The sequence below is a fragment of the Bubalus bubalis genome, chromosome 19, assembly GCF_019923935.1.
Source record: "Bubalus bubalis isolate 160015118507 breed Murrah chromosome 19, NDDB_SH_1, whole genome shotgun sequence".
Classification (NCBI taxonomy): Eukaryota; Metazoa; Chordata; class Mammalia; order Artiodactyla; family Bovidae; genus Bubalus; species Bubalus bubalis.
In genome coordinates, this window is record NC_059175.1 from 5,135,692 (window position 1) to 5,163,463 (window position 27,772).

General features: G+C 47.7%; 1 long non-coding RNA gene across 1 annotated transcript; it reads left to right on the forward strand.

The window, feature by feature from the left end:
• The first annotated feature begins 90 nt into the window (after positions 1-90).
• On the forward strand, positions 91-13,334 carry LOC102414453. Its single transcript, XR_327581.3, has 3 exons — positions 91-254; positions 896-1,042; positions 12,900-13,334. It is a non-coding gene; the product is annotated as an uncharacterized LOC102414453 (long non-coding RNA).
• The last annotated feature ends 14,438 nt before the right edge of the window (positions 13,335-27,772 follow it).

Consider the following 27,772-nt stretch of genomic DNA (forward strand, 5'->3'; position numbering starts at 1 on the left):
GCAGGCAGCTCTCGCTCTCTTATAGGCAGAGGTCTGGCGGACGGAAACTACATCTACCGGCAGGCTCCGGGCTCGCGTCTCCAGTTTGCGGGACAGGATGGGACTTGTAGGCGTAGGCCCTAGTGATTGCTGCAGCGTGGGCTGGCCTTCCTCGCCCTCACCCGGTACTGCCCCTTCGCTCTAAATCTGCGCATTCCCAGAGTACCTGATTGTAAGAATCGTCTCCTAGGCTGATTGAATGCATAGATTAACAGGTTTGTCCCTTAGAGATTCTGATTCAGTATTTCTAGGTCGTGGCCTGGGAATCCATGATTTTAACATGTATTCCCACGCCCTTCTTGAGCAACAAATATGATCTGGGAAATGTGGGAAGCAGTGGACTAGTCACATTTCTTTTATTCAAAAATTGTGGTTTTTATTTCCCCTTCTGATTTTAGTAGAAGTACATACTTATTTTAGAAAATTGAAAAATAACAGAAAATTGTGCCGTAAAAAAGTTCCCTGATTTTGTTTGTGTGTGTGTGTGTGTGTGTGTGTATTTCCTTCCGGATAGTTTTTTTTTTTTTTTGGCTTGCTTGGTCAGTTGTGTCTGACTCTTTGCAACACCCATGGACTGTGGCTTGCCAGACTCCTCTCTCCATGGAATTTTCCAGGCAAGAATACTGGAATGGGTTGCTGTTTCCTTCTCCAGGGGATCTTCCCCACTCAGGGAACAGAACTCTCATTTCCTGTGTCCCCTGCTTTGGCAGGTGGATTCTTTACTATTGAGCCACCTGGGAAGCCTACAATAATAATAAGTGAATGTTGAGTAATTGGAATATTACAGGCATGATACCAAGTACTTTATATACACTACTTCACAATCTAAAAAGCAGTTATTATCACTATTTTGCAGATCCAAAAATGGAGGCACAGAGTTTGTTACCATGATCACCTAGCTAAAGGTGGAAGAGGAGGGGTTGAAGTCAGGTCTCCTGAATCCAAATCTTGGCGATGTTTAAGCTAAGGTGTACTACATTTTGCGAGCTAGCTGACATCAAAGGTAAGGCTTTTTTTCTCAATTTTTTTTGTAGCTACAATTCACCATTGGAACTGCCACCACTGTCCTCTCTTTCTTTCAGCTTTTGCCTGTTAGTGACTAACTCTTGCCCATAACCTAGGCATTGTTATTTCATCTTCCATAAGCGGTGGAGGGTATGTAAATAATAAATTCTTCAATATCCTTGGCTCCTAAGAAAAGAAATAATAGAGATCTCTCTATTATGGATGCTCTCCACTCCAGCATTTCCCATTTAAAAGCATTTAGCCCTTAAAATGAATATTGGGGTGTTATAGTTTATACTCAGCCTTTAACTCAAGTTCACTCTTCCTCAAAGGTTAAGTTAACAACCAACATTATCTCGTAATACTTCAGCCATCCTGGGGATTTCCTAATGACTATTTCTCCTAATTGTTCCCACACTTATCACCCACTTTTAGCCGCAGGAGAGGCCTGGGTTCAGGCTGCCTGGGCCCCCAAGTTCATTCTTCTCGAAACTCTCTGATCACTTTGGCCAGCCTCTTCTCCATTTTGACAGGCACATCTTACTCTTTCCTCAGGGTAAACTTTTCTGACCTTCTGACCTAATTGGTTTTATCTCACTTTTAGACTCTCAAAGCCTCTTTCTTGTAACAATTATTGTAATTGAAAGTGAATAATTTATAGGTTAATTGGCCACCTGTTGCCACGGCTAAAGTTCTAGAGCCACACAGCCTGCTGTTCATCACCACATTTCCAGCCCATAGCTCAATACCTAGCTGAAAGCAGACGTGTACGTTTTGGTCCATTTCCTATAACCATGGGGTAAAGTCAGAGAGACAGTCTGTGTTGGGGGTGGGTGGAGGAGGGTGTCATTTGTAGCCACCACTTGCAGAAAAAGCAGGGGATGATGGATTAATCCATCATGACCAAATGGGTAAGTGATCCTGGAGACTGACAGCAAATGGTTTAATCGTTTGTCAGTCTCATGAGGACCTTGTATCATATCCTAGTTGCTAGAATTCTGACCTGTGAAAGCAGGTTGAATCTTATAGCTGTGACCTTGTGTCTGGAACCGCTATAAATGGGTTGTGGTGGAGTCAAGGGAATGAAGAGAAAGTAATCAAGACTTGTGCAGTTGCTAAGTCGTATTTGACTCTCTGTGACCTCATGGACTGCAGCACACCAGACTTCCCCGTCCTTCACTATCTCCCAGAATTTGCTCAAATTCATGTCCATTGAGTCGGTGATGCCATCCAATCATCTCATCCTCTGTCGTCCCCTTCTCCTGGTTTATTACTCATCCAGAGTTGCAGTAAGTTTCCACTACACCCAAAATGCAAAGACATGTAATACACAATGATTGTCACCAGGGAGCGCCATTGCTGTATTAATAATCCAGGATCTTTCGAAATTTCTACGCAGATATTGTTTTAATTTTGGCCCAGGTAGTGATCTCATTTTCAGATATCCTTTAGGGAAAAATAATCGTTGCCTCTCATTGTTACAGTTTGTCTGTAGCACATTGCCTGAGCCCAGTGAATTGTACATATTAAGGACTGGAATATTTTATGTCAACGACTACAAGGCTAAACCTGGATCTCCAAAAGAGAGAGGGCAGAAACTGGAAATGAGATCCATAATTTGCCAAGGGAGATATGAAAAAGCAGCCACGCATGAGGGCTTCTGCATCAGATGACACTGGACTGGAATCCCGGCTCCATCGCTTTGGGGTGGTGTGACTGGGAAAGTCGCCTCATGTCTCAGAGCCTTAGTTCCTCAGGGCTCTGGCGAGGATGAAGCTTCAGTTTGACATTCTAGTTAGCATAATTCCTGGTCCCCAGCCAATGTTGATAATATAATACAGTCACAAGTTTACATTTGGGTTGGGAAGTTATTTAATTAACCAGTGTCTCCTCTACTAACTTCTAAATTACATGAAGGGAGGGTTTGTCTGTTTTGTTTATCATTGTGTCCTTAGCACCTAAATAGTGCCTGTACGTATAGGCTCTTGGTAAATATGGATGAATGAACAAAAATAATGAATAAATGGGAAATTGGCTCTTCTAAGTATATAATGTAATGTAATGTTAGTCGCTCAGTTGTGTCTGGCTCTTTGTGACCCATGGACTGTATTCCTCTAGGCTCCTTTATCCATGGAATTCTCCAGGCAAGAATACTGGAGTGGGTTGCCATTCCCTTCTCCAGGAGATCTTCCCAACCCAGGGATTGAACCCTGGTCTCCTGCATTGTAGGAAGATTCTTAACCATCTTCTAAGTATCAGTTCAGTCCAGTTGCTCAGTCGTGTCCGACTCTTTGCAACCCCATGGACTGCAGCACGCCAAACTTCCCTGTCCATTACCAACTCCCGGAGCTTGCTTAAACTCATGTCCATTGAGTCGGTGATGCCATCCAACCATCTCATCCTGTCGTCCCCTTCTCCTCCCACCTTCAATCTTTCCCAGCATCAGAGTCTTTTCAGATGTGTCAGTTCTTTGCATCAGGTGGCCAAAGTTTTGGAGTTTCAGCTTCAACAGCAGTCCTTCCAATGAATATTCAGGACTGATTTCCTTTAGGATTGACTGGTTTGATCTCCTTGCAGGCCAAGGGACTCTCAAGAGTCTTCTCCAACACCACAGTTCAAAAGCATCAATTCGTCAGCGGTCAACTTTCTTTATGATCCAACTCTCACATCCGTATATGACTACTGAAAAAACCATAGCCTTGACTAGACGGACTTTTGTTGGCCAAGTAATGTCTCTGCTTTTGAATATGCTGTCTAGGTTGGTCAGAACTTTTCTTCCAAGGAGTAAGTGTCTTTTGATTTCATGGCTTCAGTCACCATCTGCAGTGATTTTGGAGCCCAAAAATAAAGTCTGCCACTTTTTCCACTGTTTCCCCATCTATTTGCCATGAAGTGATGGGACCAGATGCCATGATCTTCGTTTTCCGAATGTTGAGCTTTAAGCCAACTGTTTCACTCTCCTCTTTTACTTTCATCAAGAGGCTGTTCAATTCCTCTTCGCTTTCTGCCTTAAGTGTGCTGTCATCTGCATATCTGAGGTTATTAATATTTCTCCTGGCAATCTAGATTCCAGCTTGTGCTTCATCTAGCCCGGCATTTTGCGTAATGTACTCTGCATATAAGTTAAATAAGCATGGTGACAATATACAGGCTTGATGTACTCCTTTCCCAATTTGGAACCAGTCTGTTGTTCCACGTTCAGTTCTAACTGTTCCTTCTTGACCTACATACACGTTTCTCAGGAGGCAGGACAGGTGGTCTGGTATTCCCATCTCTTCAAGAATTCTCCACAGTTTGTCCTGACCCACACAGTCAGCGGCTTTGGCGTAGTCACTAAAGCAGAACTAGATGTTTTTCTTGAACTCTCTTGCTTTTTCTATGATCCAGCGGATGTTGGCAATTTGATCTCTGGTTCCTCTGCCTTTTCTAAATCCAGCTTAAACATCTGGAAGTTAGCGGTTCATGTACTGTTGAAGCCTGGCTTGGAGAATTTTGAGCATTACTTTGCTAGCATGTGAGATGAGTGCAGTTGTGCGGTAGTTTGAACATTCTTTGGCATTGCCCTTCTTTGGGATTGGAATGAAAACTGACCTTTTCTGGTCCTGTGGCCACTGCTGAGTTTTCCAAATTTGCTGGCATATTGAGTGTAGCACTTTCACAGCATCATCTTTTAGGATTTGAAATAGCTCAACTGGAATTCCGTCACCTCCACTAGCTTTGTTCGTAGTGATGCTTCCTAAGGTCCACTTGACTTTGGACTCCAGGATGTCTGGCTCTAGGTGAGTGATCACATCATCATGATTATCTGGTTCGTGAAGATCTTTTTTGTACAGTTCTTCTGTGTATTCTTGCCACCTCTTCTTAATATCTTCTGCTTCTGTTAGGTCCCTACCATTTCTGCCCTTTATTGTGCCCATGTTTGCATGAAATATTCCCTTGATATCACTAATTTTCTTGAAGAGATCTCTAGTCTTTCCCATTTTATTGTTTTCCTCTATTTCTTTGCATTGATCGCTGAGGAAATCTTTCTTATCTCTCCTTGCTATTCTTTAGAACTCTGCATTCAGTTGGGTATCTTTCTTTTTCTCCTTTGCCTTTAGCTTCTGTTCTTTTCTCAGCTATTTGTAAGCCCTCCTCAGACAACCACTTTGCCTTTTTGTGTTTCTTTTTCTTGGGGATGGTTTTGATCACTGCCTCCTGTACAGTGTCATGAACCTCCATCCATAGTTCTTCAGGCACTCTGTCTATCAGGTCTAATCCCTTGAATATATTAATCACTTCCACTGTATAATCTTAAGGGATTTGATTTAGGTCATACCTGAATGGTCTAGTGGTTTTCCCTACTTTCTTCAATTTAAGTCTGAATTTTGCAATAAGGAGTTCATGATCTGAGCCACAGTCAGCTCCGGGTCTTGTTTTTGCTGACTGTATAGAACTTCTCCGTCTTTGGTTGCAAAGAATATAATCAGTCTGATTTTGGTGTTGACCATCTGGTGATGTCCATGTGTAGAGTCTTCTCCTGTGTTGTTGGAAGAGGGTGTTTGCTATGACCAGTGTGTTCTCTTGGCAAAACTCTTCTAAGTATAGGAACAGGCTATTCAAGATTTTTGATACTGCCCTCCACCAAATGGCAGAATATCATCAGTATACTGGCTGTGTTTACAGAGGGGTCAGGTGCAATCCAGTGAGCTGTCCATAATGCATGACTGAACTGGACTAGGAGCCTGGAGCTGAGAGCAGGCCCCAAGGTTAGAGGAAAATCTGTGGGTTGCCTTGGTATCCTTCCAGTCTTTCAGGAGCATTCCAGAGTCCGGGGCTGCATTTAGACACCACGCCCAGTTGGGTTAGACAGGTTGTTGGTCCTCATTCATGTTCATGGTGTGGCCCTTTTTCTCCTTGCTTCCGTATGTTCATCCAAAGAGCCTTACTAAGTCTTAGGCCATACAGATGTTCATTTTTTAATTGACAATATACGGCGTTTCTCGAAATTGGCAGTCTGTAGTATATTGGCTACATCTGCACCAAGGGATCTCGGCTGCTTTTTGTTTATTTCTTTGTGATGTTTTCCAGCATCTCTAATGACCGACTGGATCCAAACACACACTCAGAAAACAAGGCTTTGATAAGCAGGTGTCCTCAGCACCAATCAATACTATCACTGCTTCTCCCACCAAATGTGCATCTTAGATAACATTTCAGGCTGCAGTGTTTTTAGCACATTGTCATTTCAAATTCTTATTACTAAAGGATGCTTAGTGAAGAGGCGATCTGATATAATGTAAGAAAAGAATGGGAAGTTTGAAATCTGGGTTGAGTTTGGATTGGGAACCTCTCTTATCATGTGTGTGACCTTGAACCATCCATGAACCAGTCTGAGCCTCAGTTTGCTCATCTGTAAAATGAGCATATTAATACTTGCCATTTGTTGATGTAAAACAGATAGTATGTATGCAGAACTTGACACATAGTTGGCACTCAATAGCTAATAGCTAATAATATGGCCTTGATACAACTTCCTAGTGTACTCAGTTGTAGTCTGTTATGGGGCAGAAATCTTGATTAATATGTGTTTATTTTATAATTTTTTTTTTAAGTATTTGTTTTTATTTGGCCACTCCAAGCCCTCACTGTAGCAGACGGGATCTTTTAGTCTCAACATGTGGAATCTAGTTCCCTGGTCAGGAGTTGAACCTTGGCCCCGTGGTTAGGAGGGTGGAGTCTTAGCAACTGGACTTCCGGGGAAGTCCCAATATGTATTTTGAATTATACTTGCTACTTGCTAGTTTTGGTCTTTTGATTACATAGAGAGCCTCTTAGCCAGCCCCTACATTGATGGCCTCAGGGAAGCCGGGCTCACAGTTGGGCCGTCCACGCTACTGCTGTTGGGATCTGGATCCATTCTGTCTGTCTTCGGTTTTCACACAGACAATGCTACCTGTCATTCTCCAGTGACTCCCCTGTTGAATCATTTGCTTCTAGTTGCCTGCCCAGTATCCATTCCCTGTTTTATCATCCAAACCCAGTTTTCTCTGGGGCTTCAGTGTGCCCTGTTAAAGTGTCTGCCCCAGATTCCTTGGGTTGCTAAGGGTAACCATAGGTGTCAGTTCTGACCGAGGAGATAGAAGCTGAGGGTGTCTGGGAAGGCTTTGTCTTGCTGATAGATCCTCTGCCCTATCCTGCTGTAGTATGGAGGTGCAGCAGTCCTGAACCAAAGGGTTAGTTGCGGGGCATGTAACTGGTTCTGGCCAGTGAGCTGTAAGCGGAAGGGATTCGTGTCCCTTCTGGGACATTTAAGTACTAACATGAGACCCTCCAAGAATTCTCCTTTCACCTGCCATGATAACCAGCACAATTTGAGATAGTGGCTGATCTATCATCCTGGGCCCAAATGAGAGGTCATGGAGTAGGGGCTCCAGTTGGCCCCTAATGGACCAGCAGGATTGAAAAATAAACCTTGGTTGTTTTGAGCCACTGAGATTGTGGAGTTGTTTTTTACTGCAGCATTATCTAGCCCATCCTGACTGATACAAACCTGACCACATTGCTCCACTAAATCCATTATTGTGGAATGACTGAACATAGAAACTAACAAACAAATGATTGGCTAAAAGTGTGAATGAATCAGCTTCCTTCTCCTGGGCCCCATCCCTTCAGATCATGTCTAGGAATGACTATAAATCCACCTAGTTCACTACGTATACCTTTATAGATGTCTTTGGTTAGTCTTTCTTCAACTTTGGTGTTCATCAAAATTCCCTGAGGACCTCATTAAAAATATAGATGCCCAGCCATCCTTCAGATCTACAGAATCATTGCCAAGAGGTGGGTCATGGCCATTTGCATTTATAACAAGTTTCCTAAGAGATTCTGACAATGGGTCCAGATCAGGAACGTTTGCCTGTTTGGGTAGAAAATTCGGACCCCCATCAACAAGCCCAAAAGGGTGATTATTTTTTGGCATGTTGGTTTTTTAGCTTCTCTTTGTCAACCTCCCCACCTCAACCTCTACTCCCAACTCTCACCCTTGTTTCCAGCTGGCCACTTATACCTAAGTTGATGGTGCCCTTGAAAATATCCTTGACATCTCCCCTCTGGCTCTTGCATCTCTTGTCTGTAAAGAGAAGCACGTTCATACCTTGAGGGAGGTCATCAATAGTGGTTCCTGAGAATGGAAGTGGGTGCCAAGGGTACAGAGGGGTGCAGGTAACTGCTCAAGTCAGCCGTGGGGATGTCCCACAAAAGGTGACATTCAAGCAGGGTCCTCATGAGTGTGGTGGGTGTTGCCCTTCTTTATGGAAGTGCCTTTGAACACGTTTGTTCATTTGGGCCATACCCGCCTGTGAGTCTCTGTAGGATGGGGAGACCTCTTCTACCTGGCAGCCCAGAGACTTGATTTCCCCGCTTCCTAAGCATATGGTTTCCACTCCAGCTATTAGAGGCCACTGTGGCACTTGGTGCAGCAGGTGGCAGGTGAAGAAAGCATGTTCCATGCCGGAAGGTGGTGTCCTGCCTTCAGAGGGCCGTGGTGGGGGTCCCACAGGGGTGTCCAGTATCTGTCCAGTCCATGTCAGAGACACCTGATGCTGTTCTGACCCAGCATTGGGGCGGTGGCATCTCCGTGGAATGTCCAGTGCTGTGATTTTAGGGGTGACTCCTGTCCACGTCATCTCCAGGCTTGGATCTCTGGCCCTCCCAGGGATTCCAGGAGCCACTCGTATTCCTTTTTTTGGACGGGGGCTGCTGTGCTGAGTCTTCGTTGTGCAGGACTTTCTCTAGTTGTGGCCAGCAGGGGCTACTCTCTACTGTGGTGTGTGGGCTTCTCACCGCATGGCTTCTCTTGCTGCTGAGCGCAGGCTCCAGGACACACGGGCTTCAGTACTCGTGGATCCTGGGCTCTAGAGCACAGGCTCCTTAGTCGTGGCACACAGACTCAGTTGCCCTGTGGCGTGTGGGATCTTCCTGGATCAGGAATTGAAACCCCCTGTCTCCTGCATCGGCAGGCATAGTCTTTACCACTGAGCCATCAGGGAAGCCCCACCCCATATTCCTTACTGCATAACTTTACTGATTAAACCAGCCAGAGTTCATGTCTGTTGCAACTAAAGGACCTTTCCTGGATAAGTACATAGAGAGGAGAGAGGATCAGAGCCCCAGGCAGAAGGTTCCAGCTTGAGCAGAGGCCCAGGATCTAGAAGAGTATTGGATATATTCTGCAGAGGGATGCCAGTCCCATGGGGTTGCAGAGCACGTATTTGGGGTGGAGTGGGGACCAGCAGGAGATGAGGTGGATGAAATAAGCTGGGAGCTCAAATGCTACCATTTCAGGAATTAAATTTGACCTTGGAGTGGAAACAGTGGGCTTTAAATAGGACAGAAGGAGTACTAGATGGAAAATTGACAAAGATTTCTGTGGGACAACATGGGGTGTGATTGGACCTGGTAAGACTGGGGGCAGGGAGACGGATGAGGAAGCGGCAAGAAGTATCTCATGGGGTGGATGCTGGCTAGGGCGTCCCTGCCCCTTGAGATCTGGCTCAGACTGCTCACTCCTTCCTTGTCACTGCCCACCCCGCCCTCCGCCCACCACCACTATCCTAGGCCCTGCAGAAGTCCAAGCCTGACCCCACGACACAATTTCTGCAACTTTTCCATGGTCACCACTGCATCAGAACTCCAGCCTCTACTGTGTTCATTTTAGTTTACGGATTTTCTTGTGAAATGCAGCACCTTGATTCCTTAGACGACTTAGATTCTTAGACGACTTTATATGTCCCGAGGGATTCATGATCAGCTGTTTCTCCCCATGGGCACACCAGCCTCTGTCCCAGCTCATCACCTTCTCTCTTCCCTTACTCGCTCCGTCTCATCTTCTCTCCGTGCCTCGTGGTTTGCCTGTGAAATGCCGGATACTCCTGCCTAACAGGTTGCCCCACAGATGATGCCTCTCGAGCCCTCTCTTCCAAACCCAGTTCCAGGCCCATGAAAGAGGCCATCCGAACATGAGGTCACACTTTTAACAAGCCCCATGCTCCTTCAAAGCAGGAGTAATTAAGAGTTACTTTTCTGCCTCTACAATAGCTTTGCACAGTTGAATTTTGCTTTTATCAATAGTAATTATAAACCACAAAATAACAGAAATTCGTCTGTCTCATGGAAAAGTCTGGAGGAAGACCGACAGGGCAGGCCCATGACCTTTAGCCTCCCAGGCTCCTCTGCCATCGTGAAAGCTCTGACCCAGGAGGGCTGCTTAAGTCACCAGGCTCTAGAGCACTGTGGAGCAGGTTGGGAAGTGTAGCTGGACCTCTGGTACAACCCCTGGTTAAAAATTGGTGTACTTATTGTTAAGGAAGAAGTGGCAAGTGTGTATCGGGAGGAACTAGTGGTTTCTGCTGTGTCCATGAATCCCGCTTGTCTCAGAAGTTCCACCTGCACTTTTTCCAGGACTGGATCTTGAAAGAAGCTTAAATGTTTAGTCTGTGGGTCACGGGGCACAGTGGTCCCAATAGTTGCTCTCACGCCTTTGGAAGTGTCAGCTTTGCAGCTTTAGGAAGGGCTGGGGCGCAAGGCCGCTCAGGAGTCAGCAGACGCCGCTCACAGTGCCCCACTCCCTGCTTTCCTGGGGCTCAGTCTAGCAGGCACCTCTCTGCAGCTGAAACAGAGTGGGGCCCAAGAGGCCTGTGAACACAACAGAAATCTCAGCTCTTGTTGCTCACAGAAGGTTTATTTCCAGAGGGATCCTGGGGCTACCGAGAAGTGCTTTTCTTTCTGGGGAGACAGTGCAGCCGCTGAAGAGCCTGTGGGTGAGGACAACGTTGCCTTCCTGCCTGAGCTCCAGGAACCTGGGTCCGCTCCTGGCACTGGCTTCTCCGAGCCCGTCCAGGACTTCATTGGTGGGCTGTGCGCTGAGCATTTGCTGCTGCCACATGCTGCTAATATTTGAGTGGACTGCTTCCTGGGATCACACTTCAAAGTGGGGGTTTCCTCCATTTTTAGGGGTGCTAGAGAAAGGTACAGGTCCCAGTGGCTCAACTCAAAATGAAACCCAGGTCTCCTGCCTCCATTCTAGTGCCATTTTCTTCTATTCCCTCCCGAGGAAGGCTCTGATTGGCAGGTTCCATTTAGTGGGCTGTGGACATCACCAGGTATTCTCAGCTCTCTGCCTTCTAGGTCCAAGGCAGTATTGTACATGCTGGCCCCAAGGCAGGGCCATGTGACTAGTTCCAGCCAATGAGCCAGGAGTAGAGTGATGTCACTTCTGGACTAAACTCTGTAATAACTGCTCCAGGTCTCTCTGGCAATGATGGTGGATGCTCCATTAGCCTGGACTCGGGATGACCTAGAGCAGAGCCCTCAGCTGACCCTTGATGGAGCTGTAGAGTGATCAAGAAATAAGTCTTTGGTGTTTTAAAGTCATTCAGATTTAGGATTTTTTTGTTGTTGTTACCTGTCCTGACCTGACTTTACCTGCACACTTAGCATCTGCTTGGTCACTTGGCATTTCAATACCCTTCCTATTTTGGGGGTAACCTCCACCCTGTGAGATTTGTTGGGCAGCAGAGCCTTCCTATGGAAGGTGGGAGTGCCCAGTACACACCTTCCCAGCTCCCCTTGCAGCTCGGGTGCAGGCACATGGCCAGGGTTAGCAGAGACAGCAGCAGCCGTGGTGCCCCAGCCTGTTCGTAGCAGCTGCAGTGCTGACGTTGCTGGGCCGGTTTCGTGGCAAGAGTTTGAGCCGTGATTCTGGCTGTGTGACTTCCCTTTATTCCTGCCTACCTTCTAAGCCTCGTTCTCCACCCTTCCTGTCTCATCTGTGAGCTGCTCAGCATCCTTTAATAAATTTGCTTTCAGTTTAAATCACCCATACTTCATTTATGTTGCTTGCAACTAAGAGCCTTGGACGGATACAACCAAATAGAGGGCAGTGTGGGGTGGCACAGGAGCCAGGAGCTGGAAGGAAGGATCTGGCAAAATGTGCCTGACTTTTCTCCCTTGCACAAATTGCTTCTCTGGGAGCAACTTTTGTCTGTCTTAGGTCAGAGCAAACCAAAGTGCTGGGTAGGAGCTCTGGTCAGCCTTTTGGGCATGTGAACCTCACTTTTCTTATCTGTAAAAGGGCCAATGATAGGACCTCACTTATAGGGTAGTTGTGAGGCATGTATTTGAAAGAGAATGTATTTGAGGAAGTTCTGGGAACCATAAAACAAAACCCCAGTGCAAGTTCACAACGTTATTCTTCTGTGTTAACTTGCCCAAATATATCCAGCTGGGGAATCTTGGATGGCACGACAGGTTAAATGAAACCCATTCTTCCTGATGCCACCGTTCCGTCACTCACCTCTCGGGAGGTCACAGACCAGTCCTTACAATTCAAACCCATCTGAGATTCTGCTCAGGAGACCAGAGACCTCAGACTGGAGGGGATGAAAAGATTCCTGGTGGGCTTGGTAAAGGCAGAGAAGCACAGAGGTGGGAAAGGATATTAGGCGTTGTTCTATTCAATCCTCTCCATTTTGAGAGTCCAGAGAGAGAGGGGGAGCCTCCAGCCCACAGCCACTCAGCAGCTCTGTTGGCTGAGCTTGGGGTTGGGATGCAGATCTTTTCATTTTGACAGCGTGCCTTCATCTGGACATACACGTGTGCTATCATCCAAGGATGCAAAGAGAACGCGGGAATATGACAACTCTTCCTCAAATTAACAACCCCCACTTCCTAGCAACCTGTGACCGACTCGTCCTCACCCCCCATAGAGAAGGGTCTCTGGAGAACTGTTTCTGTTTTTTCTTTCTTAGCCCTCTAAATGCTTTATTGAGGAAGGCTGAAAACTGCTGAATCGATTTTTTTTTTTTTTAAATTAGCACAGAATCTGAATCAAAGAAATTTGGAAGAAGAGAACTTTTTCATCTAAGTGGCTGCCGGCACCCCCACCCCAGCTGAAGCGCTCCCTTGTTCTTGTCTGCTCTGCCCCAGATTCATGGGCCGCGCTCGGGATCGTTGGCAGTTTCCTCTGTACTGTCCTGACAACGTCCGGCCATGAAACTGAAAAGCTAGTCACCGAATCTCGCTCCCACCGGCTTTGTCCTTGCCAGGGATTCAACAGAGAAATGTGGAAGAGGGAGCCTCCCCGCGCCTGCAGCAGGCTGAAATGCTACCAGAATGACAATGGGCTGGGGTGTGGGAGGAGGGGAGCGTGTGCAGCGTGCCAGGAATGAATGAATGAATGAGAGGGAGTGAGAGAGAGAACGAGAGAGAGCAAACTTTGGGCTTCAAATTAAAAAATTCTAGGGTCTCAACAGAGGTGCTGGTGTCTGTACTCCAAGGCTTGCTACCGAATGCTGAGCTGGGCACTTTTCCCCAGGCAGGTGCCCTCTGGCCCTCTGCCAAGGTACAGAGCTTGGGGCTGCAGAGGGGGGAAGTAGGACTTTGGGGGCGGAAATGGCTCCAAACTGGGGCAAGGCCTGGGAGGCCAGCCTACCCAGTCAGCTTACTGTCTGGCCAGACTCCCCCTCCCATCCCCCACCACCTCAAGGGTCTCCGCTGAATTTAGACATTAGTACTCACTCCACATACCCTCCCCACCCCACTAGAGGAATTTTAAGAAATCCACAAAAACCAGAGGAATTTTGATTACCCTTAATTAAGGAAAAGCTTTCCAGGAGACCACGTGTCGGGTGACTCCCTGTGACATGGGTGTCCCGCAGCTGCAGGAGGGTGGGGCAGCCCCATGGCTCTGTGTCCTCTGCCCTGGGCCCTGGGACTCACACAGAGCAAGGTCCTGGTGGATGTTTGTAGGAATGGCTTCGTTCAGAGAGCTCTTGTTCCTGCCCCATCCCCTCCCTAGACTTGGGGACTGACGTAGGGGGGTGTGGGGAAGCGGGAGAGTGAGGTGTCTGAGCAGCGGGCCTCTGGGGCCAGGCTGAATGGGGTCTCTGACTTGATAGCCAAGAGACCTCGAACCAGTTGCTTAACATCCGCAAGTGTGTCTCCTTATCCCTGACGTGGGAATCACCATGGTGACCATGCACAGGGAGGCTGTGAATTAAACAAAGACCTCCATGTCTGCTTGCCGGGTAGTCAACGTTCAATAAAAAGAAACACTTAACTAGGTATATACCCAGAGCCCATCCTGACGTAGGGAGACTCTTCTCAAGAGCTTCCACCTCATCATCCACAGATCCTGGGATTGGTCTTGTTACTGGACCGGCCTGGCATTGAAGGGACCCTGGGAAGCTGGGCTGGTCCTTTGTGTTTTAACTGAGCATGTGCATTCACTCAGTCAGCCTCTCCGTTGTTCTTGTTCAGTTGCTCAGTCGTGTCCGACTCTTTGCGACTCCATCGACTGCAGCACGCCAGGCTTCTCTGTCCTTCACTGTCTCCCTGAGTGTGCTCAAACTCATGTCTACTGACCCATCTTGTCCTCTGTCATCCCCTCCTGCCTTCAGCCTTTCCCAGCATCTCATTTGTTCACAGAGACTGTTTCCCAGTCTCTCATCTGTTCACGCAAGTATTTATCGAGTGCCTTCCACATGCCGTCTTGTGCTGGGGTTTGAGCTAAAAGGGCACCTGATCTCAGTTCTTGAAGCTCATAAGCCAGCAAGAAACAAACAACGTCAAAGTCAGAATCATCTGCGGCCCAGATCAGTAGGTGATCAGGGAAGGCGTCTCTTGGGGGCAATGTTTGAGCCTAGATCTAAATAGCAAGAAAGAGCAGCCACCTCCTGAGGGAAGGGCAACCTGGGAAGGAAGCAGTAGTTTGGAGGCTTGGAGGTGGGCCAGGACTGCTTAGGGGGCGCTTGTGGCTGAGGCTGATGGAGGTGGGACAGGACTGCTTAGAGGGTGCTTGTGGCTGATGGAGGTGGGACAAGACTGGTTAGGGGGCGCTTGTGGCTGAGGCTGATGGAGGTGGGCCAGGACTGCTTAGGGGGCGCTTGTGGCTGAGGCTGATGGAGGTGGGCCAGGACTGCTTAGGGGGCGCTTGTGGCTGAGGTTGATGGAGGTGGGCCAGGACTGCTTAAGGGGCGCTTGTGGCTGAGGCTGATGGAGCACCGGGACTGCCGAAGGGAGGAGCAGATGCATTCTGGGAAGCCACAAGAGAGCTCATTTCATAGGAAGGCAGCCTGGAGGACTGGGGTTGGGCCCAGAGTCCAGCATGTGGTAGGAGCGGGGTGCTTCTGCCAGTGTCTCCGGCCCCCGCTTTGCCCTGCACCTGCTGTAAGTGCATTAAAGGACAGATCATTCAGAATCAAGGTGTAGTCCCATCATTATTATGCATGGCCTGCTTTCTCAAAGGGCGTCTCCCCAAACTTGGGGTCACCCCTGGGCCCGGTTACGGGGGAGTAGATATGCCTTCCCGCCTGTCGCCAGCCTCTCCTGCTGTTCTCTGTGTGGGGCACACACGCTGGTGCTGACTCCCAGGGGTGCAGGCAGTTCTGCCGGAATTGGAGACGCCCTTCCCCAGCTGGGTCCTGACTGAGGCAGGTGTCAAGTAAACTCCAGGGTGGGCCTGTTGTCCAGGCCTGCAGCCTGAGATCACCCCCATGATCAGTCTCCCTTGGTCCCAGCTGCACAAACAGAGGACCCGCAGCCACCCTGAATGTTGGATCTGGGGTCCCAACGCTGTGTGGGCACCGCCAGCCGATTCACAAAGGGCTGCCTGCTGGGGTCAGGCAGCCAAAGACCCTCTGGTGGAACGGAGCCTGAGGCTCTTCTTGTTGAAAAGAGCTAAGAGACACGTAACCCAGCCCCATTCGTTCAGTCATTCATTCAACACATGTTTGTTAAGTACCTACCATATACCAGGCATTGTATTAGTGCCAGGTTATATACTAGACCCAGGGAACTATGGTGAAGAGCAGGCCAGCGATTCTGGTCCTCATGGCTGTCAGTACTTTTAAGCAGGTGAAGACACACAAAACAAGGAAACCTACAAATACATAAATTGGAACATAATATATGTGAGAGAAAACACGAGAGCAACACATACAGCATATGGTACAGACCCAGTTTGGTCAAAATGGTCCAGGTGCTAAGGCTCAGGTAAGTCACAGTCCCATATAAATGGGATTTATATAAATATAAATCCCCAGAATGCCCATATCATCTCTGAGGCTCATTACTAATAATACTGCCCAAAAGAATAAATATGAAAACCATGTAGAGAAAATCTGAAACATGGCCAATATTGAGATTAGTTGCAAATCCTGATGTTAATGAAAGTGGTGAAATCTGACAGTCGTTGGCTGTGGTTATAAACTCAGAGATAGGAACAGGTGACATGCTTGTGGAGCATCTCCAGTGTTAGGCTATGTGGTGGGGGGTCCGGGGGTCCCCAGGATGTTAAATGTTAGCTAGAAGTAGAGTATTCCTGCCTGCACCCCGCTTGGAGCACCTCTCAGGGTCCGTCTGTGCTGTGCCACGTGAGGCATGGCAGGGCTGCAAATTCCCAGCTGTCTGTTTTGTTTTGCTTCAAGATTTGACCTTGTTGCCAGATTTCTGTCGAGATTAACTTACAGAGTCCCAGATGTAGTTCATTCTATGGCAGGTTAGGTTGCCACAGTCGATGAAGTTAGTTATATCTACATCTTGGTGAAGCAGGCACAGAAGGGGAGGTTTGAATGGCAAAAAAAATCTCATTTTAGATTGGGAAAAATAGAATTCATGCTTGAGAAAAGAGTGCTATTTCTGTCTCCAGTCTGATTTTACACCCATTTCAGTTTAAAGCTGTGTCCCATTCCAGATCAAAACCTTCCTCTGCCCCTCCTCTCACTCATCTCCTCTCCCTCCTCCCAGCCATCTCCTCCCCCTCCTCTCACTCATCTTCTCCCACTCATCTCCTCCCCCTACTCATCTCCTCCCCTCCTCCCACTCATCTCCTCCCCTCCTCTCACTCATCTCCACCTCCTCCCACTCATCTCCTCCCCTCCTCCCACTCATCTCTTCCCCTCCTCCCACTCATCTCCTCCCCCTCCTCCCACTCATCTCCTCCCCCTCCTCCCACTCATCTCCTCCCCTCCTCCCACTCATCTCCTCCCCTCCTCCCACTCATCTCTCCCTCCCCCTCCTCCCTCCTCATCTCCTCCCCCTCCTCTCACTCATCTCCTCCCCTCCTCCCACTCATCTCCTCCCTTCCTCCCAGTCATCTCCTCCCCCTCCTCCCACTCATCTCCTTCCCCTCCTCCCACTCATCCCCTTCCCCTCCTCCCACTCATCTCCTTCCCCTCCTCCCACTCAACTCCTTCCTCTCCTCCCACTCATCTCCTCCCCCTCCCCCTCCTCCCACTCATCTCCTCCCCTCCTCCCACTCATCTCCTCCTCCTCCCACTCAGCTCCTCCCTCTCCTCCCACTCGTCTCCTCCCCCTCCTCCCACTCATCTCCTCCCCCTCCTCCCACTCATCTCCTCCCTCTCCTCCCACTCATCTCCTCCCTCTCCTCCCACTCATCTCCTCCCCCTCCTCCCACTCATCTCCTCCCCCTCCTCCCACTCATCTCCTCCCCTCCTCCCACTCATCTCCCCCTCCTGCTCCTCCCTCCTCATCTCCTCCCCTCTCCACCCTTGTCTTTCTGCCCTTCCTCCCACCTCCTCTCCCCTACCTCCTTCTCCCACTCTTCCCTGTCCTTAGTCCATTTGCTTGACTTTGATTGGGGGCGTAGTAGCAATCAGGAGATTTAATGTTAGAGGGAAATCCGATAACCTTGGAGCCGCTGACGCAATTTATAGGAGTTCCTCTGTTTTTATCTGTAAAATGGGAATGGTTCAATACCACGTATATTTGAGCCTATATTTGTTTATTCTAGTCTTCTAGGCTCTGTGAGATACAAGAAAAGGAACGAATGGGACTGTACCCTCCCTCTTAATAACTTCCTGTCTCAACGGGAACCTCCCATCTGATGGGGCTTGCTATCTCAGGACACTCCAGACAGACTACAGTATGTACATAATTGAAAAACAGATTTAGAGGCACAGACAAAAATTGCTCATGGAGACTGGGCTCACTGTGGGCTGGAGGAAGGCTCTGCAGGCAGTGTGCTGCTTAAACTGAGTCCTGAAGTTTGGAAAGATCCAGAGTCAAAGGGCTAGACATCCTGGTTCTGATGGAAGGAATGGTCTTGCATAGGACCAGCTTGTCTGTCCCCAGATTCCCTGCTCCCGCACCATGGGACTTGCCTTCTTGTGTCTCTGCCTGTCGCCCCTGCGCAGCAGCCCCCTGCCCCCACATCTTTTTGGTATCGGGCTTTTCCTCTCCCTTCTCCACACACTGACAAGGAGCACACCTGTTAGTCGTGCCCATTCAGTCTGGGAAAGGTTCCCTTGTCTCTCCCAGGAGGACCAGGTGTCCTAACACAGCTGGAGCGGTGAATGTGGCAAGAAGGGCTTGGGCTCTGAGCTCACACTTGCTTGTGTCTGGATCCTACTTTGAGTGTGGACCTGGGCAAGTCAGCCCACAAGCTGAGCCTCCAAATCCTCTCCTCTAAACTGGGGGTGATAATCCCTGCCTTGCGAGGCTTTTTCTTTCTTCCAGGAGGAAATAAGATACTGCATGGGTAAAAGATCTGGTGCAGGCAGAGACTCCCCCAGAATGCTGCTGTCAGGTTTCTGCCAGTTCATTTCAGCCAACTGTGATGAATAGCAAAGAAGATTGGCGGGAGTAAGTGGGGGTAGAGCAAATGCCCTCACCCCTGTGGAATCTGATCACACTGGCCTTGATTTCTGGTTCTTGGGTCCAACAGTGGTGTCTTTTGGACAAAGGATGTGTCTTTTGGACAAAGGATGTATCCTTTGGCAGTTGCACTTTCCTCCTTGGTCAGACAGATCCATAGTCCCTCCAGGGCTGTGCTCAGTGTGAAACTAGACAATGCAGTGAAGAGTTGCGCCCAGTGGCTGGCGTGTAGAAAGTACAAGCATCACTGTGGTGACCGTGGCTGAGCCAAGGCCACAGAAATGGTACCTGCGTGGCATCAGGCAGAACTTCAGTACCAGCCTTAGATGATGAAACGAGCTGGAAATGACATCAGGTCTTTGCATGGAGTGGTTCACCGTCTCTAACAACAGTATCCGCAGGCCAGAAACCTGTTTGGAAATAGAACCTGGGAGCCCCGACATGAGTGATTGACTTGTGTCGCCCTTTGGAGCTCACGCACACGTCCTACCTTCTTCAGAATTCACACAATGCCAAGATTACATCACACCTCGAGAAGAGAGTAGCCAAACCCGAGGCAGCTGGCATCCTGGGGCGCTTTGCTCACTAACCTTAAAAACAAACCCATCGCACTGACAGCAGCCCGCCAGCCTGCTTGGGGCAGGGCAGAGCCCGGAGCCCAAGAGCCCTCCTAGCCTGCTGATGAGGGTGACAGCAGCAGAGATCAAAGTTTAAGGCGCTGTCTCCGGTTTTGAGTGCCCAGCGGGGCTGAAGGGACGCCTCCTCCTCGGGGCCCAGAGAGGGTGGTTGGGTGGACCTGAAGGAGGAAGGCAGCTCAGCTGATACAAAGCCAACCCCACTGCAGGCTCAGTCAGGGCTCTGGGTGCCCCGGGCCTTCTCTGCAACCTGGCTGGAGGGCCTAGTTCAGTTATTTTCAGACTTCCCAGATCCATGGAGTTTCAGCAGGCATGAAGAACAGAACACAGGGAACCAACCGGAATAAGCCCTCAGAATAGAACTGCTTGCAGAAAGACCAAAATAATAAATATCTGGACATATTATCCTGTTTCTAGATTGGCTTCAAATGCATCATGTTACCAGACCTGCCATTATTATGGGAAAGTGGACCATGAAACTGCTGGGTGTAGGAGGTGCTCACCCCGTCTTCCTTCATGATATTTTACAAGAGTGATTATTTTGATGACAGTAATGAAAGCAGCTCGTGTTGATTGAATCCTTCCTATGTGCCAGGCAGATTACTAGACACTTGACATTCATTAGTGCAGTCCTCCCCACAGCTCTCTGAGGTAGGGTGCTAGTATCCCCATTTTACAGAGCAGGAAGTGGAGGCTCTAAGTACAAGACCCAAGAGATAATTTTCTTAGACCAATGTGGTGCCAGCTATCAAGGAGTCTGCAGTCCAGTGATGGGTCATTAGGTTTGAAGAGTGGATGAATGAATTGATTAGCAGCTGTGGGCAGACCGTGCTGCCTGACGTCAACACAAATAAGAGATGCAGACGATTAGAAAGATGAGATTGTCTGAGCCTGAAAAGATTGGTAGGAGTCCAACAGTCGATCAAGATGGGAGGGAGAAGGGGCTCCTGCTGGAGGTCACTGCTCCTAAAAGACCCAAAACAAGTCTGGATGAAAAGGAAGGATCCTGGCATGGCTGGACTGGGGATTCATAGAAGGCAGGCTGGACAAGGGAGGTGGAGCTGGGTTGGGAAACCTTGAATGCTAAGTGGAAGGGACTGGATCTTTTTTGGTCAGCTGTAGGAAACTATTGAAATTCAAAGCAGTCAGGGCCCAGAACACTGCTCTTCCTCTTGGCTTAGCAGAAGTAGAAAGAACAAAAGTGGCCTTGGGAATCAGGAAGTCTGGCTTTAATCTAGATCTTTCCCATAGATTTGCTATGTTGTCCTGGAGTCAGTCACCCCACTTCTCCAAATAAAGAGAATACTTACGTGCATTTCAGAGGTTTTTGAAAGTAAAAGTGTTAGTTGCTCAGTCATGTCCCACTCTGTGACCCCATGGACTGTAGTTTGCCAGGCTCCTCTGTCCATGGGATTTTCTGACCCAGGGATTGAACCTGGGTCTCCTGCATTACATGCATATTCTTTACCCTCTGAGCCACCAGGGGAGCCCCACCAGGAAGTGCCACTTCTCCAAATAAAGAGAATACTTAGGTGCATTTCAGAGCTTTTTGGAGAGTGTTAAATATAATGTGAGTGCAGCACTTTCACAGCATCATCTTTCAGGATTTGAAATGGCTCAACTGGAATTCCATCACCTCCACTAGCTTTGTTTGTCGTGATGCTTTCTAAGGCCCACTTGACTTCACATTCCAGGATATCTGGCTCTAGGTGAGTCAGTTTTCATTCCAATCCCAAAGAAAGGCAATGCCAAAGAATGCTCAAACTACCGTACAATTGCACTCATCTCACACGCTAGTAAAGTAATGCTCAAAATTCTCCAAGCCAGGCTTCAGCAATACGTGAACCATGAACTTCCAGATGTTCAAGCTGGCTTTAGAAAAGGCAGAGGAACCAGAGACCAAATTGCCAACATCTGCTGGATCATCGAAAAAGCAAGAGAGTTCCAGAAAAACATCTATTTCTGCTTTATTGACTATGCCAAAGCCTTTGACTGTGTGGATCACAATAAACTGTGGAAAATTCTGAAAGAGATGGAAATACCAGACCACCTGACCTGCCTCTTGAGAAATTTGTATACAGGTCAGGAAGCAACAGTTAGAACTGGACATGGAGCAACAGACTGGTTCCAAATAGGAAAAGGAGTTCGTCAAGGCTGTATATTGTCACCCAGCTTATTTAACTTATATGCAGAGTACATCATGAGAAACACTGGGCTGGAGGAAGCACAAGCTGGAATCAAGATAGCCGGGAGAAATATCAATAACCTCAGATATGCAGATGATACCACCCTTATGGCAGAAAGTGAAGAGGAACTCAAAAGCCTCTTGATGAAGGTGAAAGAGAGCATGAAAAAGTTGGCTTAAAGCTCAATATTCAGAAAACTAAGGTCATGGCATCCGGTCCCATCACTTCATGGGAAATAGATGGGGAAACAGTGGAAACAGTGTCAGACTTTATTTTTTTGGGCTCCAGAATCACTGCAGATGGTGACTGCAGCCATGAAATTAAAAGACGCTTACTCCTTGGAAGAAAAGTTATGACCAACCTAGATAGCATATTCAAAAGCAGAGACATTACTTTGCCAACAAAGGTCCATCTAGTCAAGGCTATGGTTTTTCCTGTGGTCATGTATGGATGTGAGAGTTGGACTGTGAAGAAAGCTGAGCGCCGAAGAATTGATGCTTTTGAACTGTGGTGTTGGAGAAGACGCTTGAGAGTCCCTTGGGCTGCAAGGAGATCCAACCCAGTCCATTCTGAAGGAGATCAGCCCTGGGATTTCTTTGGAAGGAATGATGCTAAAGCTGAAACTCCAATACTTTGGCCACCTCATGCGAAGAGTTGACTCATTGGAAAAGACTCTGATGCTGGGAGGGATTGGGGGCAGGAGGAGAAGGGGACGACGGAGGATGAGATGGCTGGATGGCATCACTGACTCGATGGACGTGAGTCTGAGTGAACTCCGGGAGATGGTGGTGGACAGGGAGGCCTGGCATGCTGCGATTCATGGGGTCGCAAAGAGTCAGACATGACTGAGCGACTGAACTGAACTGAACTGAAATGTAATGTGAAGGGATGGGAGGAGGGTGCAGGATGGAGGGAATATATGTACACGACAGCTGATTCACTTTGTTGTACCGCAGAGACTAACACGATGTTGTAAAGCAATTATACGCCAATAAAAGATGATAATGTATATAAAGTGCAAGGTATATAGTAGGTGTCCCATGATGGTGGCCAGTATTTACTAATAATTTACTAATAATATGAACTCTGTGGTTTATTTTCTTTATTGTACCTGTTTCCAGAAGCAGGTCTGCAGACTCCTAGGGATCCTCCAGACTCTTTCAGGGGCCTCTCCAGCTAAAACTGTTTTCATAAAAACCCTGGGACATTGCTTGCATTTTGTATCCTGTTGATATTTGGACTGGTGGTAGTAAAACTGCTGGTGTCTTAGTACCAATCAAGGAAGTGGCACCAAAGGGTACAAGGAATTGTGTCATTTACTATCATTCACATGCCAGCTTCACTTAAGAATGTCTTTAATAAAGCAGTAATATGATTAACTTTATCAATAGACATCTCACCCTTGAGTACCTGTCTTTTTAATGATTTGTGTAAAAAAATGGAAGCACATATAAGGCACTTCTGCTGCAGACCAGAACACACTGGTTGAAGGTAAGGTCAAGGAGAACACATGTGAATTAACTATCTTGTGGACTTGTGGCTTTTTTCATGGCACACCATTTTTACTCGAAAGAAAGCCGATGCACCATGGTTTTCAGATTTGAGTATTTGGCAGATATTTTCTCAAAAATGAACAAAGTGAACCTGTCACTTTGAGGAAAGCAACAGGCAGTATTTGTCACCGGTAATAAAATTCAAGCTAAGTGAAAATTAGAAGTTTGGAAAACTTTTATCTGCTGCTCTGAATTTGACAGCTTCTCATGAAACAGTCTCTGATGAGAGCTCTGGTGATACTAATGGATTTGAATTTTTGATGCTGTGTAATATAATGTGTCAATATTTGGAAGATCTATAGGAGTCAATGAGGCCATCTTTTTCAAATGAGCAATGTTATACAATGTTATAAAATCATGCCTGGGTAAAAGGTCTAGTCACAGTGGAAGACAGACCAGTGAATTTTAATGTGACAGAATATAAGAGTTCATTGACGTGGTTTCAACAAGCCTTCACACTCGTCAAGTTTTGGTATAGAACCAGAGAATATTCATCATTATCTGTAAAGGCAATTAGAATACTTTTCCCTTTTCCAGCTGCATAATCTGTGTGAGACCAGATTTCCTCTATACATTTAAACCAGAACAAGATACTGGAACAAACCAAATGTAGAAGCTGATCAGAGAATCCAGCTGTCTTCCGTAAGCTGGACGTTGAAGAGACTTGCAAATATATGAAACAATGACCTTCTCATGAAATGTCTTTATTCTGTAAAATAGTTTATTTTCATAAAATGTGTTATATGTGAAGCTGTAATGAGTTTTAATTGATCTATTTTTTTTTCAGGTATACAGCAAAGTGACCCAGTTTATATATATATATAATTATTTTTTCAGATTATTTTCCATATAAGTTATCACAAAATATTGAATATAGTTCCCTGTGCTATGCGGTGAAATCTTGTTCCTTGTCTATTTTATGTATGCGTGAGTGCTAAGTCATGTCCAACTCTTTGCCATCCTCTGGATTGTAGCCCACCAGGCTCCCCTGTCCCTGGGATTCTCCAGGCAAGAATACTGGAGTGGGTTGCCGTTGCCCTCCTTCAGGGGATCTTTCCAACCCAGGGATTGAAGCCACATCTCTTACATCTTCTGCAATGGCAGGCAGGTTCTAATGCCCCCTAGGAAGCCCATTTTATGTATAGTAGCGTGTGTATGTCAATCCCATACTCCTAATTTATCCTTCCCCTCTTCCTTTACCTTTTGGTAACCATGTTATTATTATTTTTAAATGAATGAATGAATCTCAGTGTAATTCTTTAGTTTCTTCTATGAAAAATAGAAGGAAAAGTGCTTTGGTGTCCTCAGTGATTTTTAAATCTCTGTAAAGATCAGAGATTTCGGGGAGCTGCTGCGTCACGGGCTGGCACGTAGCAGGTACTCATTGACTAGGTGTGGAGTCGGGTCTTTGGGAGTGCTGGCAGGCCGGGCTGCCAGCCCCCTTGTCACTCTGTCCCTCTGCTCTTTGAAGAACTGTATCTGGGCTGCCTGGCGCTCCCTCCTGTGGTTCTCAGCAGGGCCTGGACTTGGTGACCTTGGAGCTGCCTCAGACTAAGTTCTACTGAAAGTGTTAGTCACTCAGTCATGTCCAACTCTTTGCAACCCCATGGACTGTAGCCTGCCAGACTCCTCTGTTCATGGAATTCTCCAGGCAAGGATACTTGGAGTCTGTAGCCATTCTCTTCTCCAGGGGATCTTCCCCAGCTAGGGATTGAACCTGCAGCTCCTGCGTTACAGGCAGATTCTTTACCGCCGAGCTGTCTGGGAAACCGCTTATGCTGAGTAGGGTTACCGTGAGCCCACATCCCAGATCACCTCTGCGGACTGCAGGTTCTGATTCCATCTTTGTCTGCCTTTATCTGTTGGGTTTAGAGCAGACTGAGAAGCCTGCAGAATTGCTGAGACAGCAATTTGCGATTAAATGTAAGAAATGGTAGAGTCAGGCCTGAGGCAGATGTAGGCTATTTTTAAAGATGGGCCACTTGAGAGGAGTCAAGGTGGACCATTAGCCCTAGGGCCTTCCTCTGCCTGGGATGCGGCTCCTGCAGGAGGGGAAATGCTGATTCCACCCTCCTTGCTCAAAGGTGGAGAGAGGCCGGGGAGCAGTGACCTTTCCCTGACTCCCCGCCATCCAGTCTCCTTTCTCTCTCCTTCTCAGGGCTGCCCTCTGTGTCTTCCCCTGCGGCCTGAGCACCTGCCTGTCATCAGCGTTGAGGCCATGATCCACTTGATCCACTCAAGGAAAGAGTAATGGGGCCTGGGAATGAAGCTAATTAGCTGAATGTATTAAAACACAGAAATAAAGAAACCCACCCACCTCCAAGGCTTTCAGGGCTTGTGGAGGCTGAGGGGACCCTGGGGGTTCAGGGCCCTTTGAGAAGGTCAGATGCACCCAGGTTCCCTTCACTTGGGTCTTACCGGGGAAGGACCGCTGGGGAGATGGAGCTCTGCGGCGCTGGTTGGGAGCAGATGCTTTTGGACAGCATCTTCGGTGGAGTTTCTCAGGTAGCAGGAGGTGTTCGGGAGAGTGGACTCAGGAACCACACCTGTGATGGAGGGTGGGCAGGGCTCGCAGGAGAAGGTGGGCTGGGATGTGGCTGCAGTGGAGGCCTCGGCCCATCCCCAGGGGGGTCGGGGGCCTGCAGAGTTATCCTGAATTGAATGAATCAAGGGGGGTTCCGTTTTGTTCCTCCGCAGTACTCGGTCCCTGCTTGTCCACTGTCCCCAGGGGGAAGGACTAGAAACGACGTCCACACAATTCCCAGAGAAGGACTCAGTGGGAGTTGTCAGTAGCCAACACCCCGGAAGCCAGAGGGATGGGTGCCTGGGTCCCGATGAGCCATCCAGGCTGGGCACCACAGCACAGCCCCTGGAGGCAATTGCAGGCCATTTGAGGATGCAGGGACCAGGGGATGTGAGTCAAAGGACGCAGGGAGCTGGGCAGCAAATTTCACTTAAAAATAATTATTGCTTCATAAGAAACACAGAAGATACTCAATGCATATCTGTTCAAAGGCTAGATGAAAGAAAGAATAGAAAAATGAAGTTGTATATGGAAATCCAATATGTAGAAAGGATAGAATGGCTCTTGGGCAGGTATTTAACCTTTCTGTGCTTCAGATTTCTCATCCATAAAGTGGAAATAGTCATGGCACCATCGTCATCAGAGTTTTTGTGAGGGTGAAGTGATTTAATGCAGGGAAATGCTTAGAACAGGGCCTGGCACATGATAGGGGATATAGAAATGTTCACTCTGACGGTGGTCGGTGCTGCCCAGGCGGTGGTTGTGGGTACTGCTGTTCTGCCAAGTGCTCACCCACCATGGCAGGCCCCAGGCGTAGCCATGAAGTTCAGGGTCTCCAGTGAGCATAGTTACAGCTGCTGGGAACCGTGGAGACACGTGTATGGTTGGGGTTTGGCTCAGGTTCTGGCTGGGACCCAGCTTCTCTAGGTGTGGGGAACACCAGTAGTTTGTTGGGCACCTGTAGTGAGGGCCACAGGAAAAGCATCAGAGACAGCATCTCTCAACCCCGATGCTGTCAGGAAGCTCTCGCTGCTCCGGTGTCCCTGACACCTCCCTAACGCCAGCTAGTCTCTCTCTAATGACAGCTAGAGAGCAGGCTGCAGACTGAGCGCCTCTCAAGGCTGCGGAGCCTGGCTGGGTGTCAGGAATGTTATCTTGCTTTCAGTGTTCTTATTTTTATGATGATCATCTCTCTATAGCAAGTAAAACCTGTTTTCCAGTTGTTACCGTGAGAGGAAGATTCTTCTTAATATAAATTTCATTTTATTAAAATATCTTATTTTAATTTTAGGGTAGGTTTTTAAAGCTGTTTAAATTACTTTTTATTGAACATTAGCTTCTTTTTTTTTTTTTAAGTCATTTTTATTTATTTTTTAACTTTTGGCTGTGCTGGGTCTTCACTGCTTTCCCGGGTTTTCTCTAGTTAGGGCGAGTGGGGCCCACTCTTTGTTGCCATGCACAGGCTTATCATTGTGGTGGTTTTTCTTCCTGCAGAGCACAAGTTCTAGGCACACAAGCTTCAGTAGTTGTGGCATTCAGGCTCAGTGGTTGTGGCCTGTGGGCTCTAGAGCATGGGCTTAATATGGCTGTAATGCATGGACTTAGTTGCTCTACAGCATGTGGAATCTTCTTGGACCAGGGATCTAACCTGTGTCCCCTGCACTGGCAGGAGATTCTTATCCACTGTGCCACCAGGGAAGTCATATAGTTGTTTTTTTAATATGCTGTCTAGGTTTGCAGTAGCTTTATTTGCAGACAAATGTCTGTATATTGAAAACTATTTTTCCAGTAGTCGTGTACAGATATCAGTGTTGAACCCATAAAGAAGGCTGAGTACCAAAGAACTGATGCTTTTGAATTGTGATGCTAGAAAAGACTCTTGAGAGTCCCTTGTACAGCAAGGAGATCAAACCACTCAATCCTAAAGGAAAGCAACTCTGAAGATTCATTGGAAGTACTGACGCTGAAGCTGAAACTCCAGTACTTTGGCCACCTGATCCAAACAGGCAACTCTTTGGAAAAGACCCTGATGCTGGGAAAGACTGGGGGGCAGGAGGAGAAGGGGGCGACAGAGGATGAGCTGGTCAGATGGCATCACTGACTCAGTGGACATGAGTTTGAGCAAACTCCGGGAGATAGTGAAGGACAGGGAAGCGTGGTGTGCTGCAGTCCATG